This window comes from Dipodomys ordii, unplaced genomic scaffold (genome assembly GCF_000151885.1).
Source record: "Dipodomys ordii isolate 6190 unplaced genomic scaffold, Dord_2.0 Scaffold132, whole genome shotgun sequence".
NCBI classification, from domain to species: Eukaryota; Metazoa; Chordata; class Mammalia; order Rodentia; family Heteromyidae; genus Dipodomys; species Dipodomys ordii.
Genome location: NW_012267348.1, coordinates 756,174 through 770,328, shown reverse-complemented (window position 1 = coordinate 770,328; position 14,155 = coordinate 756,174). Strand labels below are relative to the sequence as shown.

General features: G+C 40.3%; 1 pseudogene; it reads right to left on the bottom strand.

Annotated features, from left to right (window-relative positions):
* Positions 1-351: 351 nt before the first annotated feature.
* The window catches only part of LOC105996565, a 56,425-nt pseudogene continuing 42,621 nt past the window's right edge, over positions 352-14,155 (bottom strand).

The following is a 14,155-nucleotide window of genomic DNA, read 5'->3' as shown; positions in this document are numbered from 1 at the left end:
GTGACATTAAGTTATTGTAAAGACTGTCACAATCTTAAAATCACAATTCTAGAAACAGTGTAGTCATGCTTACAACAGATAAGAAAGTACAAGAACCTCATGGGCTATCCTACACCAAATATTTGGTATATCCTATACCAAATAGATGGATTTTAGGCTGTAGGTCTATGTAAATAAATAAGTAACAAAAAAATCCCATTCTTTTTTCCTCTGTGTATGCTTATATTTCTTATATAAATAACAAAAAAAATCACTTCAAGACTAAACTTTTTACAAAAAGTTCAAGAATTGAAATCAGCTCCTAAGTTGTAGGCTCATTTGTTTCCTACTTCAATCAATTTCTTACTTCTATCAATTTCTAACATATTTAAGCAGCAGAGTCTTGTTAATTTGAGCATGTGAGTCTCTATGTGTTCCAAGCTCTGCAGGGTTACATATAAATCCCATGTTGATTTTGGTTTCCCATCTCTTCCTTGCTTCAAACCCTCATGTCAGTTTCTTCTTCTTCTTTTGAGCAGCCTATGAATTTTCAGCTTCCTTTTGGGCTTCTAAAAACTTGGGCAGGTAAATTGCTTTGGCAATTTTTACACCAAGCTCTCAAATAGCTAGCTTGTTGATGAGTTCTTTACCGTTCTCAACATCCTACTCCTCCATAGCCTGGTCTATCCTTCTTTCGAGATCTGACTTTTCAACATTTTTTTCTTTTTCACAGGAAGTTCAAATCTATCACTGGCTCCAAAATACTAAGTAAGCTCCTTCCATTTGCCTTCGTTTGAGGACTGTTCACTATGAGATTCTTTTTCATTCTTCAAGTTATCTTTTCTGGAGCGCTTTCTTTTTCTTCCTCTGAATCCCAAGGCTCAAGTTTTCTGCTCAGAATGTTCTTTTATTTAATTCTTCACATTTGTTCCACATATCTATGGAAATTCAAGAAGGGCATTCTTCATAGGCATTTGCCTGGACCTTGGGCTCTGTTTCTGGCCCATCTTCTGGGAAATCTGAGGCATCTGATTTCTTACTGGTCCCATCCTCTTTCACTTCTTGTAAGTTAACTTTGGAGTTTTCAGGTATGGCTTCATCTTCAGAATCTGACTCAGCATCACTTTTATTTAGGCCAGGAGACAGTAGCCTCCTTTCTTTGTCCCTTCTTGTAACCCTGTCAACATCCAGAATTTAGATTCTTAAGTTAATTGAGGCAGTAAAATCTTTTCTTAAAAATGAAAACCTTATTTTCCTAAGCCATATCATCTCCCCAATATTTGAGAACCATGTCAAATTCCTAGTCTCTGTTGCTAGCTTGCTGTTCTACCTTGAGTTTCCTGGCTTCCATAATCCCCAAAATCTGATGACATAGAAACCTTGTACGCATTTGCTTACTCCTCCCTGACATACTAGAACAGATTCATGATGTAATGACAGAGATAATAAGCAGTTCCATGTAGTCCTGTACTCCAGAACTTAACACCAACTGATAATCAGCCACTGAGCTCCCAGTGGAAGCTGCGTGAGGCTTTCTAGGTTTCACAGAAGCACTGCCGAGAACTAGCTATCCAGGTCACACATTTCAGCACGTGGACAGCTCTCCTACCATAGCCTAGGGAGAATTTAACAAGCAACTTATTGAGCCCTCTAGTGGTAGCTTTAAATGTTACACAGCTCCCTCTCATTCACACTACCTGTGAAAACCTTTTAAAAAAAAAAAAATAAAAGCCCCTGCTTTCACTGTATTTGAGGTTGGTATAATTGTGGAGGGGAAGGGAAAAAAACAAATAGTTTAAATAAGGATACAGGTGGATCCATTGCAACAATGAGATGTACAACTCGTTATGTGGAAAAACGAACTTTACAACTTTGGTGGGGGGGGGAGGATTGGGTGGGAGGGTAGGGGGAGGATGGGAAGGGTTGGGAAGGGGAAACAAAGGAGGAGGCTACAATGCTTGATAAGAAATGTACTCATTATCTTGCCCATGTAATTGTAACCCCTCTGTACAGTATTTTCACAATAAAAAAGAAAAAAGAAAAGCATAAAAAGTAAATATGCAAGCTCTCATTACCATATCCACTCCTCATAGACAATACTGATAACACAACAAGGCATGTATCTACTCTCCAACATCTTTTTTGTGATGTATTCTTTCTTTGCTCTCTTTGCTTTTTATTTTCAGCTAATAAAATTCCTAGGGAGCAGTATTTGGACAGGATATTACCATGTAGCTCAGACTGGGCCTCAAATTCACAATTCTCTTACCTCAGCCTCCCAATTGCTGGGATTACATACACTAGGCCTTAGGAGATCGCTTAAAATATCAGTACACATACTTCCTGCTTATTCTGTATGACCATATAGAGAGGGCTGCCTGACACTGAGGATAGCACATCAAAATGATTTGGCTATGATTTCACTACTTATTTGATCTTAGGCAGATGACTAACCTTGGTGTGCCTCATTTCTGTGAATAGGGATAATAAAAGTTTGTGCATCAGAACAGCCATAGAGGAAAGAAATGACTAAGTGTAGGTTTTCAGTAACTCACAACTATTGCTTTCACTGCTGCAAATTACACATTAGCTGCTACAGTGTTGTGTAGTGCTTGGAATTGAATGTTTATGTTTCCTCAGACTCGAATTTGAAATCAGAACCCACAAAGTTGAAGAGTTTGGAGCAGGGTATTTGGACAGTGATTAGGTCATTAGATAGAGACCTGTGTGTGGCTTTAGTACTCTTAGAAAAGAAGCCACAGATCCAGGAGCCAGTGGATCACACCTGTAATCCTAGCTACCCAGGAGGCTGAGATCTGAAGCTCATGGTTCAAAGCCAGTCCAGGCAGGAAAGTCCATGAAACTCTAATATCCAATAAACCACCAGAAAACTGGAAGTAGCACTTGGCTCAAGTGGTAGACTGCTCACCTTAAGCTGAGGAGCTCAGGGACAGTGCCCAGGCCCAGAGTTCAAACCCCATGACAAAAAGAAAAGAAAAGAAGCCATAGAAGGTATCCTTGGGCTGGGAAGATGGCTCAGTGGTAGAGCGCTTGCCTTACATGCATGAGGCCCTGGGTTCTATTCCTCTGCACCACGTAAGCAAAAAGAAAAAAGCCAGAAGTGGCGCAACTGACAAAAAAAGTGAGGGGGGGGCTGGGAAGGTGGCTCAGTGGTAGAGCGCTTGCCTTGCATGCCTAAGGCCCTGGGTTTGATTCCTCAGCACCACATAAGCAAAAAGAAAAAAGCCAGAAGTGGCGCTGTGGCTCAAGTGGTAGAATGCTAGCCTTGAGCTGAAGAGCTGAGGAACAACGCCCAGGCCCAGACCCCACAACTGGACCCCCCCCCAAAAAAAGAAGGTATCCTTGCCCCATTTCACCATAGGGGACACTGCAGGAAGTTGACAATGTATAAACCAGGAAAAGATCCTACCAACCATCATGTCTAATCTTCCACTTGAGCCATGTCTCAAGCCCATTTATGAGTTATGAGGCATTTTTTGGTGTGTGTGTGAGAGAGAGAGAGAGAGACAGAGACAGAGAGAGAGTAGGCTAGTCTTGAGGCTTGAACTTAGGGTCTAGGCACTGTCCTTGACCTTTTTTGCTCTAGCACTTTACCACTAGAGCCACAGCTTCACTTCAGGCTTTTTTGCTGGTTAATTGGAGATAAGAGTCTCATAGACTTTTCTGGCCAGGCTAGCTACTGAGTTGCTTGAGTTGCTACTGAGCTGCTTGAGTTGCTAGGATTGCAGGTGTGAACCACTAGCACCCAGCCTATAACCTGTGTGTGTGTGTGTGTGTGTGTGTGTGTGTGTGTATGCCCATATTGGGGTTAAACTAGTGCCTGTGTGCTTTCCCTTAGCTTTTTTTTTTTTGTCTGTCAAGGGGCCTGAACTCTGGGCCTGAGCACTGTCCCTCAGCTCTTCAGCTCAAGGCTAGTGCCCTACCACTTGAGCCAAAGCGCCACTTCTAGCTTTTTCTGCTTATGTGGTACTGAGGAATTGAACCCAGGGCCTCATGCATGCAAGGCAAGCACTCTACCACTGAGCCACCTTCCCAGCCCCTTTCCTTAGCTTTTTTGCTCAAGGCTGTTGTCACTCTACCACTTGAGCCACACCTCCACTTCTGGATTTCTGCTGGTTAACTGAAGATAAGAGTTATAAGGACTCTGCTACCTCTGGAGTAGCTAGGATTAAAGAATTGAGCCGCCACTGCCTATCTTCCATAATATATCTTTTGAGGTTGTCCACATTATTTAAAATATGACTATCCTTTTCTGTCGTTTATATCTCCTTTTATTCAGATAGACTTTTGACAAAAAAGAATCAGCTTTTATCTCTTTTAGCCCAGCTGGAAATATTTCACATTTGCAAACCAGGGGCACATGACACAAGTTGCATGAGCTGCCCAACTTCCTCTTCCATGTGGAGCTAAACATGTATGTGCTTTTCCTATACCAAGTAAATAATCTTTTTGAAGATATACTACTTTGTGTGTGTGTGTGCTGGTATGGGGTTTGAGTTCAAAGGCTTGTTCACTGTCCTGAGCTTTTATAGTCAAGGTCGAAGCTCTATCACTTGAGACACAGCTCCACTTCTGATTTTTTTAGTGGATAATTGGAGATAAGAGTCTCATGGACTTTCATGCCCAGGGTGGCTTTGAAATATAATATTCAGATCTCAGCTTCCTGAGTAGCATAGCTAGAATTATAGGCATGAGCCAATAGCACTCAGATGAAACATACCATCTTGATAATGATTGTTTCCTATGTGAATTTCACCTCTGAAATTCTAAAGGGATCTAAACAATATTTGCCTAGTTCTCTCTGCTATGACTCCTCTAACAATAAGTCTCAGCATAAATTGAATTAAAAGGTAACTTCCACACACAGAAATGTGTTTCTAGGGCTGGGAAGGTGGCTCAGTGGTAGAGCGCTTGCCTTGCATGCATGAGGCCCTGGGTTTGATTCCTCAGCACCACATAAGCAAAAAGAAAAAACCCAGAAGTGGCGCAACTGACGAGAGATAGACAGACAGACAGACATAAGGGGCTGGGAAGGTGGCTCAGTGGTAGAGTGCTTGCCTTGCGTGCCTGAGGCCCTGGGTTCGATTGCTCAGCACCACATAAGCAAAAAGAAAAAAGCCAGAAATGGCACTGTGGCTCAAGTGGTAGAGCACTAGCCTTGAGCTGAAGAGCTGAGGGACAGCGCCCAGGCCCAGAGGTCAGGCCACATGACTGGACAAAAAGTTAAAGGATAGTGCCCAGGCCCTGAATTCAAGCCCCAGGAACACACACACACACACACACACACAACTAAAAAGCAGCTGATAAAAGAATTTTGTTCAACTCCTTTGCCTTCTCATCCATTTGTACTCATAGCTTCACAGGTCCTGAAAAGAAAATGACTGTGGTGGACTGAATGTATCTCCCCCAAATTCACACAGCAAAATCCTAATCTTGTTGTGATAGAGTGGAAGTACCCCTCAGCTATGTCATGAGAGTGGGGCCTAATGAATGTGATTAGTGTCTTTATAAGAAAAGATCAGGGCTGGGAAGGTGGCTCAGTGGTAGAGCACTTGCCTTGCATGCCTCAGCACCACATAAGCAAAAAGAAAAAAGCCGGAAGTGGCGCTGTGGCTCAAGTGGTAGAGTTCTAGCCTTGAGCTGAAGAGCTGAGGGACAGTGCTCAGGCCCAGAGTTCAGGCCCCACGACTGGACCCCCCCCCAAAAAAAAGAAAAGAAAAGATCAGAGATCAGGCAAAGATACACTGCAAAGTAGGAGTCTGCAATCTAGAAGAAGGCTTCCGCAGAAGTTCCTGGTGCTGGCATCTTGATTTCAGACTTTCCAGAACAGTGAGAAACAAACTTCTGTTGCTTAGCAGCTCCCAATTTTACCACCAAATCTTCTATACTTTGTCAGCCCAATCTAACTAAGACAGGCAACAAATGGACATCTGTTGAACATCTGTTGCCTGTTGAGCATTCTTGCTCTAGTAGGTAAAAGCACCGTGATTTTATTGTAAATATGCAGGACCTATTATAAACAGCCTTTTGTAAAGTTCTTTAATTGAAACCCCCTTTGAACAATTACTTAAAGATAATAAAAATAAAGAGTAACAAAATAAAATGAATGTATCTTTAAAAAAAAAAAAGACAGTCTTGGTAGACTGTCAGTCCCAGGTACATCCCAAAATGCTTTTGTGTAACAAGCAAGATCAGTCAGACATTCTCCCTGTAGTGTCTGAATCCTAAACTATAAAATACAAGGTCAAAGAAATGTTGAAGTGTGATCACTCCATTAGTACCTACAGTCTTCCAGGACCTATGACAATTATCCTTTGAACTCTCTCATCTCTTTCAAGTAAATCTTACTTTTCTTTTTGGTTTTCTGTTTTGGTCAGCGATTGGCCAGAATAAACTGTAGTTATTGCTCAAAATTAGAAAATCCTCCTCAGACTAAATCTAAAATCTCTACTGTTTTCAGCTTCAAAATTACTGAAATGTTTTTGGTAGCTCAAGGTTAGAGAATGACTAGACTTATCTTAGGCACAATAGAACCTAAGAAATGGAACAAGAGGGTGTCCATTTTTACCCCTTATAGCCAACATAGTATTGGAAGTTCTAGGCAGAGCAATCAGGTAACAGAAAGGAAAATGTTTGAGGATGACAAAACAAAAAAAGAGAAAACAACGTTTTCAGAGAACCATAAAATCCTCAAATAAGCCAAAGCAATTCGGGGCAGAAAGAACAAAATAGGAGTCATTACACTACCTCATTTTAAATCAAACAACAAATTGCTGTAGTAATTAAAACATCATGATTGCTGTCATCAAGAAAACACGCAGCAACAGATGACAGATGCTGGCGAGGTTGCAGGGGAAAAAGAACTGTATGCACTGTTGGTAGGAATGTAAATTAGTGCATGAAAATCAAAATAGAGAGCCTCAAAAACAAGAGGGTTTTTGTAATTTTGCTTTTATTTTCTCCTTTATCACTATTTTTTTATTTCTGTACCTTTTATTTTGTATTTAAGTTTATCTGTTCGGGGAGTATAAAGGGTAGCAAAGAAATGGTGGGACAAAGGGTAAATAACTGGATCAGTGATAGTAGACACTATGTTGAAAATGAACTATACAACTTGTGAAGGAGGTGGAATCTAGATGGAAAAACTGGGAGAAAATGAGGGAAGAGGTCACACTGTTCAAAAAGAAATGTAATCATTACCTGACCTGTGTAACTGTAGCCTCTTTGTACATCACCATTACAATAATAAAAAAAACCTAAAAACACTAAATAAATAAATGTATCGTATGATCCTATGTCTCTCCTAAGCATATATCCGAAGGAACATCAATCAGCACGCAAGAGAGAAGCATGCTCATGTTTATAGCAGCACTATTCACAGATACGGAACCAGCCTAGGTCTCCATCAACCAAGGATAATGTGATATATATCTGTATATATACACATGTACATATATACAAACATTTCGAGAAAGGGGCGCTTCAGTGAGTTGCTACATTTTCTCTCTGAGTCCCACATTGCTGATTAATGTTAGAAAAAAAAAGTCCATTTGACACTAAGTCTAAACATCTCTCTCTTCAAGACCCAAATTCATTCTACTTTTTGTAGCCCAGTCCATCTCAAGGAAGGTTGAAATCAAGACCATAAAGGTGGGACTAACGGAGGAAATCCTGGAGGAGATACTATGCAGATAGGAAAAGTCTTAAGTGCAGAACTTTGCACTAGAAGTCAGCTGGAAAAAAACCTGCAAAGCAAGCCCAATGGCAGCCCCAACCATTAGCTTTCCTGAGTGTCCATTGGTGGATGTCAGACAATGAGCACCTATGAACCATACCCCAGGAGATCAAAGCAACGTATAATGCCATGGGAAAGGCATGTTCCCATCGAGACATGGGAGGGAGGGGGTAGCAAAAATATCAGCAACAAAAGCCACTCTGGAAGGCAGCTCAGCCGCAGCCACATAACAACAGAGCAACATGAGTGTTGGCTTTGACAAGAACACAAACAGCAGGCTATTCAGTGTGTCTTTTTGACTGCATTGGAGGTTTCCTTAGGAGATATTAGGTCTCTAAGCACTGACAGGAACATCAAATTACATAGCAAGTAGCATCCTAGGCATTTGCCTTGGGCATTATTGAGCTTCCCAGAGGCATGCATAAATTCCACACATTAAAAAAAGGGAGAGGGCTGGGAAGGTGGCTCAGTGGTAGAGCACTTGCTTTGCATGCCTGAGGTCCTGGGTTCGATTCCTCAGCACCACATAAGCAAAAAGAAAAAAGCCAGAAGTGGCACTGTGACTCAAGTGGTAGAGTGCTAGCCTTGAGCTGAAGAGCTGAGGGACAGCGCCCAGGCCCAGAGTTCAGGCCCCACGACAAAAAAAAAAAAAAAAAAAGGGAGACAAATCCAGCCTACAGAATTGGAGAAAATCTTTGCCAGGTATTCATCAAGCAAGTAATGTCCAGAATATATAGAAAATTCAAAATATTCAACATCAAAAAACCTAGATAATCCAAACAATAAGTGGAAAAATGAACTGAATGTATATTTCTAATGAAAAAAATGCAAATAGCCAATAAATATATGAAAAAACATTTAACATCCTTAGCTATCAGGAAAATGCAAATCAAAAACTACATAGAGATACCATCTCACCATTATCAGTGTAACCACTGTGGAAATCAATCCTGAGACTCTTAAAAAAAAAGACCCTACTAAAAGCAGAATTACCATATGATTGAGCTATATACTACTCCTAAGTGTATTACCCCCAAGGAATTGAAGTCTGCTGTTTACTGCAGCACTGTTCACAGAAGCCAAGCTGTGGAATAAGCTTAGGTACCCATTGACTGATGAACAAAGAAAATGCAGTGCATATACACAATGAAGTATTTTTTAACTATAAAGAAAAATGAAATTGTGTCATTTGAGAGCAAATGGATGGATCTGGGAATGTTAAGCAAAGTAATCCAAGCTCAGAAAGACAAAGATTGCATGCTTTCTCTCATATGCAGAATCTAAATGTCTTTTTAGAAAAAGTAGAAGGGGACTAATTGAGAAGAGGAGGGGGCAGCAGAAGGAATGAGGGAATAAGAGAAAACAATATGGGGAAAATATGGTAAACATTGTATATATATCTATATATAGATATATGAAAATAGCACAACGAAGCCTATTATCTTGTAGAATTCATGTACAGAAATTCATTGTTCTTGTGCCACTAACTGGGGTTTGAACTCAGGGGATGGTGCTGCCCTTTTGCCTTTTTGCTTGAGGCTTGGTGCTTGGAGAATGAGTCTTATGGGCTTTCCTGCCTAAGCAAAAAGCCAGAAATGGAGGTGTGGCTCAAAGCTTTGAGTTCAAGCTCTAGTTCTGGCACACATACTAAAAAAGAAAGTGGGAACTGAAGGGGAAGGGGAAGGGAAAGAGGAAGGGGAAGGAAGGAAGGAACAAACGAACGAACAAAGAGAAAAACAAGAATCCTCTCAGTACCAATTTGGTCAAAACTTTGACAAGCAGTGAAACCCCTTGCAAACATTGAATCAGGAGAAGATGACTTTGGAGGATGAGCATGAGCTTTCTCTGTTCTTTGGCCATTAAACAAAGTGTTTTTCCTGCTCTCAGGGGTGTTTAGTTGTTTACAAACAATTGAGTAGGAAAAGAACCTGAAAATCTGGTTAATAGCCTTGCCACAATTCCATTCCTGGGTTTATGCCAAAAAATCTGAAAATAAAGATTGTGACAAGTACATGTCCACACACATTCAAAACCACATTATTGACAATAGTCAAAATGTGAATAATACTAGGAACTGGGGGCTCACACCTATAATCTTAGCTACTCATGAGGCTGAGATCTGAGAATCATAGTTTGACACCAGCCCAGAAAGGAACATCCATGAGACTCTTATCACCAATTAGACACCAAAAGCTGCAAATGGAACTGTGGATCAAGTGGTAGAGCACTATAGCTTTGAGCAAAAAAGCTCAGGGATGGTGCTCAGGCTCTGAGTTCAAGGCCCAGAACTGGTACACACACACCCAAAAAAGGTGAACACAGCTAAAAATACCATTAACAAATGAATAGGTGAGCAAAATAAAATATATACATATAATGAAATATTACACAGCTATGGAAAGAACTGAAATGCTGATACATGCTGTAATACAAACAGGTCGAAAACATTATGGTAAAAAAAAGAAGCCAGAGCTGAGGGCATAGCTCGCTGGTAGAGCACATGTGCCTAGAAAGCTCAAGAAGAAGGAAAAAAATCAGACACAAATTGAAAAACATTATATAATTCCACTTCTATATAGTTTTCAGGATAGATAGATCCATAGCCACAGAATGAGGATTGATTGTGGTCAGGGCTTGTGGAAAGATAGCCAGTGGCAGAAAAGGCTTCATCATTAACAAATTTTCCCCAGGAGTAATAGAAGTGTTCTCACTAGATGGAGTGGTTGTGCAACATCATGAATGTAATTAATACCTCTGAATTGTTCACCTTAAACTCATTGATTTTTATGTGCTGAGTTTCACCTCAATAAATTATGAAGAGGAAAACAGCACCTCAAAAAACTTTATTAAACATTCCTTTCAATATAAAAACAAATTCCAAATTAAATAATTCCTTCTGAAAAAAGAAGCCCAGAACAAGAATATAGAGCTGTTTATAATTCATTGATAGTTGCAAATTCTGCAGACTCTGCCAGTTTCCGAAATCATGTGTATCTGTCAAGTGTAGGTAATAGAACTTCATTGGGAACTGTTTCTCCAAAACAGTGACAGCTAGTCATGAAATAATTCTTTGAGTATTTATAGTTTAATGCCAATCATTGCATATTAGTTTATAGGGAGACTCCTTTCCCAAAGGAATGACTTAGGAAACTTAGTCTGAGAATGCTTCTCTCTGATAACTAAGGAATTGCTTCTCTTCCTCCTCCCCTCTTTCCCTTCTCCCTCCTTCTCCTCCTTCTCCTCCTCCTCATATCCAATGTTTGTGAAGAAGTATAGTAGTTTGTTAGAGCTGCTGTAACAAAATGCCACAGGTTGTGAAGCTTGAGTACAGGAATGTATTTCCTCACACTTTTTGAATCTGGAAATGCAAGATCAAGGGGTTGGCGGGGTTGATTCTCCTGAAGCTACTGTCTTTGACAGTGTTTGTCCCATATGTCACTTGTGTTTAAAGGTTTGCTTTTTCTAAGGACACCATTCAGGCCTCATGTTAATTTGATCATCTCTGGGAAGGCCCTATCAACAAATATGGGTGCCTTCTGAGGAAATGAGGGTCAGGGTTTCAACAATTGCATATTGAGGGAACACAGTTCAGCTACAACCAATATTTAAAACTGATTTAGAGGGCTGGGAAGGTGGCTCAGTGGTAGAGCGCTTGCCTTGCATGCCTGAGGCCCTGGGTTCAATTCCTCAGCACCACATAAACAGAAAAAGCCAGAAGTGGCGCTGTGGCTCAAGTGGTAGAACGCTAGCCTTGAGCTGAAGAGCTGAGGGACAGCGCCCAGGCCCAGAGTTCAGGCCCCACAACCAGACCCAAAAACAAAAAACAAAAACTGATTTAGAGCCTGCAGATATAGTTCAAATGGTGGAGCACAGGTCTAGCAAGTGTGAAGCCCCGGGCTCAATCCCCAGTATCAAATAAACAAAACAATAAATGAAGCAAATCCAACATATTGCAAAATTTTCAAATAATAGTACAATATTAAAGCAGATTTAATCCACCATTAAGAAAGATAGGCTGTTTCATCCTGTTTTATTCTGTGTGTGTGTGTGTGTGTGTGTGTGTGTGTGTGTGTGTGTGTGTGTTATCCAAAACCAGGATAACTTAAGGCCTCATGCTCTCTACTTAGCTTTTTGCTCCTGGCTGGAGATCTACCAGTTGAACCAAGCCCCCAGTTCAACATTTTGCTGATTAATCAGAAAAGGGATCTCACAGACTTTCTTGCCAGGGCTGGCTTCAAACTACAATCTTGAGATCTCAGCCTTCTGAGGAGGTAGGATTACAGGTGTGAGCCACCAGCTTTTAGCTTGCTTACTACTCTTTTAAATAAGGGTGCATGGTAATTTTAACCAGACCACTATTAGAAGACTTAAATCTGATTCCCACTGGGAAATATGTGATTGATCTGAGGTAACTTAACTGACATTTGTAAAATAGGAATGATATTTACCTTGACCACTGGGAAGACATAGAACTAATGTATAATAATAGTATAAAATTAAAGTATGAAATTTAAGTATAAATTCAACCTAATATAAATTGATTAATAATGCCATCCAGTGCAGCAAAAAAAGATTGATACAATTATATAAGAAAAAAATTAAAGTGGTGCTGTGGTTGAGTGCTCACCTTGAGCTGAAGAGCTCAGAGACAGCGCCCAGGCCCAGAGTTCAAGCCTCTTGATCACAAAAAAAAAAAAAAAAAAATAAAGTGAGCCATCTCCTTTAAAAAAAAAAAAAAAGAAAAGAAAGAAAAAAATACAACAGAAAGCTTCTCAACTAATTTTTTCTGTGTGCAGGTACTGGGCTTGAATTCAGGGCCTGGGCTTTGTGGCTTAGCTTTTTTTGCTCAAGGCTTGTTCTCTACCACTTAAGCCAAAGCGCCACTTCTGACTTTTTGCTGGTTGATTAGAAGTAAGAGACCCATGGGTTTTTCTACTTGGGCTGACTTCCAATCTCAATCCTCTGATCTTAGTCTTCTTAGTAGCTAGAATTACAAGCATGAGCCACTGGCACCCAGTTTTTCTTAATTATTTTTTTATGGAGACTTTACTTTCCCAGCTAAATTTATTTCAAGCTCTACTGACAGTTTAGAAAGAGGAGTGAGCTGCAAGTTGCTCTTCTATTACCTAAGAAAAGAATCTGGAGGTGGGGGTTTAGGAAGGGAAGACAGTGACATTCTAAATTTATTTTCCTTTTTAATGTATACAATTTTTTTGCATGGATTTGTTTGATACCAATCAACACTGCCTTTGTGAATAAAATGTGTGAAGTGGAGGGGACTTAGAGACTCTTGAGAATGTCACTCTGTGATTCTAAGGAATCACAGCTCTTCAAGCTGTGCTATGGGTGCACTAGGCCCTCCTTGAGAAAGGAAGCAATCAACTCCAGCTTATCTTCTATAAATAAAGATTTTCCTCATTTCAATGGAAGTTCATTTGTGTCATGCCGGTCTGTATAATGCTCAGTGAGGAAGCATTTGGGATACAGAAGATTCTCACAATTCATAATGGCTTTTTCTTTTCTCTCATTAGTTACTTGTTCTGAATACATGTAGGAAGGCTGAATTGTTAACACTAATTATTTTAATCCTAGTTTATTATTCAACTTTGGAAATGTCAGGCTCCATATGTCTCTACCTCTAAACCTATCTTTGAAGGTTATAGGTATGAAAAACATATATATCTTAAAATTTTCAATGAATAATTCCAATCTTACACAAATGCTTCCAGATGTGGTGAGTCCCACCTTTAGTCTTGGCATGATCCTATTTCAATTGAATATTCTTTTAATATGTTTGAATTAACTTTTTAAATATTATTATATTGTTTTAATTCTTAGGCAAAAATAATTAACATCATAAATATTATATAATACCTACATACTGCAAAATCCGGTGATATAGCAAAGACTGTCGTACGGAATTAGATATGTATATTTTTTAAACCTGTGATTCTATGAAGCCTCAGTAAGTTAACCATGAAATAGCAAGGGATGACTTCATATTGGTTTGACAGAAAAAGATGTTTTTCCCCCAGTGGTAACAATGTTTCATTGGCGGCTTGGAGCTGGGATAGGAGAGATTAGAAGCCCTTTTTGTTGTGGGACTGTGGAGGTGGGGATGCGAGAGGTGGGAGCAGACCAGGGGCTTTTCCTCTAGGTCCCCACTGTTGTGGCTTGCCTTAGATCACTGGAGAGATTTGGGGGAGATCGACATATGAAATTCCATTGGGCTAAGCTTCTGCACACATCTTCCATGCACTGGATTGGACTCCGAAACCTGACTGATTTCTAGCCTGGATTGGCTGAGTTCTTCAGCATTCATGTGGTCTGGCTAGCCCTGCAATCCCAGCACTGGGCAAGGTGGGGCAGAGAGGATGGAGAGGCTCTGAACTCCGAGACCTGGCTTTTGTCTGTCTTCAA